The sequence below is a fragment of the Lepidothrix coronata genome, unplaced genomic scaffold (genome assembly GCF_001604755.1).
Source record: "Lepidothrix coronata isolate B3197 unplaced genomic scaffold, Lepidothrix_coronata-1.0 Scaffold43, whole genome shotgun sequence".
Classification (NCBI taxonomy): Eukaryota; Metazoa; Chordata; class Aves; order Passeriformes; family Pipridae; genus Lepidothrix; species Lepidothrix coronata.
In genome coordinates, this window is record NW_016690223.1 from 1,133,347 (window position 1) to 1,137,267 (window position 3,921).

Here is a 3,921-nt window from a genome sequence, read left to right on the forward strand (position 1 = left end):
TTTTACACATCTGAAAATGGTGTTAAGTTAGATCATCTTATCCTGAAAAAAAAGCTCTTTTCCTCCACATGGTTTCCCCCACCTCCACAATTCTCTCAAAACAGAAGTGGCTTCCTCTGCTGCCATCAGTCTGGATTTTGTAGATTAGCCAGGAGAGCCAGAACCTGTAATTTTTATTGAAAAAATAACTGCTGATTAAACCCAACTACAGAGCACAGCTTTCAGCAGGTTTGAGTTTAGCCTCAAAATTACAGATAACGGCAGGTCGGAGCAGGCAGGCCCTGGCCTATACAAGCAAAGACCGTCTGCAGAGAGACCTGTCCCCTTCAGCCACCAGAAGAGAGAAGAGAGCGAGCTCACTTATCTCCGCCTTATTTATATGTTGTGTTACACTAAAGGATGATATGGAATACTTCCTTAGATTTCTGACCCCCGTTGCTAAGGAAGGCCTAAAAAATCCAAAAGCCAACTCACTACATTTATGAAGCATCTTTCAATTCTTAGTATTTACACAGCAAGCTATATCTTGCCTGAATATATAGGCAGTATTTCATCTTTAGAGCACGTGAGGAGATGCACATTTTGTTAGACCGGTTGTGCTGTGGGATTTTATGTTTTGATACAGTTGTCCATGTGTGCCATGCAGATGTTCTACACAGCAGAGTAAGAATAAGCCCAGTCCTCAGTGTTCACTGTGATGAACAGGACAACTGGTGGAACCTTCTGAGTACTCAACTACCACTGACCTGTGGACTTTCCTCATGCCCAGTCTGGTGAATAAGATGAGCTGTCTATATTTGGACATCCAAAAGAGGACCTCCCTGTAGAGGTCCCTGAGGTGCCTGACACCAGTGGCCTAAGCTAGACTCAAGTCTCTAGGATCTGAACTCCACACACTTAGTACGAGTAATTCTCCTGATTGAATGGTATCTAATTGTTAATTTTGTACTAAGGAAGGCTACATTTGCATGACATTGACAACTCTTTAACGGAGAGATATGTGACTGTGGCTCCATTGTGTGTGTGAAGTGATACCCGAAGGCAATGGCTGTGGTAGTCTTACAGTTTGTTTGGAGCTATGAGATGTCTTTAGCAGCCTATTGCTACTGTAAGGATGTTTGATTGTAACCCCAGGGAAAAACACATTCCTGCCTCATTACCTGGCAGCCTAGGTGCTAGATAAGATGCCTGATGGCTTTATGGGTTACACACTTCAGTCCCTCATCCCCGAGTGCAGCTTGGGCCAAGTTCTGTCTGTCACTGACCATGTATCCTTATTTTTGACACCTAATAAATATATTGCTCTGCTGCCTTTTGAGACAGACTCAAAGAGGTCAAGGTGGGAGGGAGAACACTTGCATGGCAGTAACGTAAGGGACAGCTGGCTATCCAGCTGCAAGAGCTGGGTCATTTTGATACCTGCAGCCATATCTTCTTTTGATAGCCAAGAATAGGACACACCTTTTTGCAGTGTCACTAACAAAGTTAGGAATAACCATCAAGTTTGCATGCTAGACCTGAGAACAGCAGGCAAGTTCTGGCATCTCCATCAAAAGAAACCACCTTTATATCACTGGGCAATTATTTGCTGGCAATACTGTAAAAGACTGCGAGATCTCTTAGTCCTTCTCATAAACATCAGAACAACAGCAGAAATTCTACAGTGATTTCTCTGTGTGTTTATTTGGATTATATCATCCTTAATGAGATTACTAGAATTACTCCAATTTTCAGTGTGCCACAAACCTCAGTGGACTCTTACAAATCTCATTCCTCTTGCAAATTACCGTCACAGTGAAGCATTACTTGAACTCAGCATTGCTGCTAATTACATTGTTTTAAAGAAAAACAAATTAAATACATGCCTAAATATATGGATCCTCTTTAAGGGATCAATTATTTCAGGAATAAAGGCAATCTATAATTAGAGTACTGCAAGTGTAGTGACAAATTTCTATAGACTTCAGAAAATTAACTCCTTTTTTCTGTATAGAGAGGATATGCATGCTACTGGTGATGTACTAAAATTAGCCAAAGAAAGCCAGGTGGTTGCTAAAGTGCCCTTGGAAAATCTCTTGTAAAGGTCTGAAAACAGCCAGCTACAGGCGCTGTGATGGCTGTTAAAACCCAGAATACCAAAAGACACCCAAGATAAGAGATGCCACATTCAACATATTATAACTGAAAGCATAAAACTGCTCAGCAGAACAGCAAAGCATCTCCACAATACCTGAATTTGTAGTTCACTGCCATCTCTAGGGAGTCCTTACAGTTAACTGCTCCAACAGTTTCCAGAGCCATATCTGGCAATTAGAGAAACTTTGCAGGCTAGGTGGGTGGTGTCATTCACATCACCACCCCAGCTATTTCTAGCCATTATCCAGACATTCAAAAAGTAGACTACCATAGCCCAACCTAGCCCACCTCTTATTAATAGGTTGGCTGATGGACCTTTCCCACTGAGCATTGAGGCTTCCTCTACTGCAGTAACAAAACACTGTGGCTGTTCTCAGGTACTGCTAATACCAAAATGTGTCTGACACCTTGCAGTGTCCTACCCAGCTTTGTAAAATATTAGCAAAGTATGGCTAGAGGCTGACATAGGTCGGATAGATCTGTATCACTACAACATATCACTACAACATCTCTCTGTGCTTTTTGGACACCCCAGCTGTGACTACATCAAATAGTGAGAGAACTGAGTCATGCTGATTGATAATCTGCCTACAAGTCTTGCATCAGAGTTTAAGGATGATTAGGAGGTGTGTATAGCCAAGGAAAAGAGTGGGTGTTTTGAACAGCAGTGTCACAACAGTAGAGTCCTTGTGTGCTCTACAGTGCAGTCTACAGTATGCTCTGCAGTCACTGCAGCATCTGGGAAACACCAGTGTTATAATGCAAATAACAATTCTCTAAAGCATCTGTAATTGGAAAAGTCTCCCTTCTAAGAGAGTAAGTGTGATTTAAAGTCAGTTTCTGTCCACACTGACTTCTCTAAATAACATTAAATGTTTACATAATTCAACTAGAATCAAAGCCACCTTCTGCGTTCTGCACATTAAGTCAGTGTACATTATACCTAAAGCACCAATACCAATTTTTATCATATTCTTGTAAAAGAACCATATCTAACCCTCTCTTTGGGGTTATTACTGGACAACCTTGTGCCTTCGGTCACAACCCCTTAAAACTAGAGTCTTTAATTAGTTCCTCAAATTCTTAAAATTCTTCCCGCATCTGTCTCACTCGTGCACACAGAAGCGAATTTGGGGTGCTGTTTGAGCAGGTAGCAGGGACACAATTTTCCCCATTCCCCATGTTGTTCACTGTTCCAAGAAATGACTCTCCTCTGGTAGGTATCTGAGGTGCTGGCCCCAGCCCTACTGCCACCTACCTCCCTGTTGAGGCTTTGTTAATTTCTCCTCCTTGGAATGTTTTCCTTGCACATGAATTTAAACTTTTCTTCAACTCCAGCCAGCCTAAGTACTTTTCAAAGACACATAAGTATTTTAGTTGTGCTGGCCTGTTATTGTTACCTCACTCCCAATGTCATCAATGTAGATACTGGTACACTCTTGTACAACTAAAATGCTAAAACTGCAATCTGAAGAATGAAAATTCCCTAAAGTGTTGGATCTTCAAAATCACATTCTGGTTTTATATGAATATTTGCTAGTGATGATTGATAGGAATTGATACTTATTATTTGAAAATATTTTTTCATATTATTAAAACATAATCAAAATATGTTCTGTTTGATACATTTTAGCCCTTTCTGTACTTTCCTGTTTTTCCTTTAAAGTGGTCAACAGTCTGTACTGTGATCCTACTCATCTCATGATTCCCAGTTAATGCTGCTGGTGTAGTTTTTTTACCTCCTGCCAAAGAGAAAGAAACTGAGGAACATACATGGCAATCTTC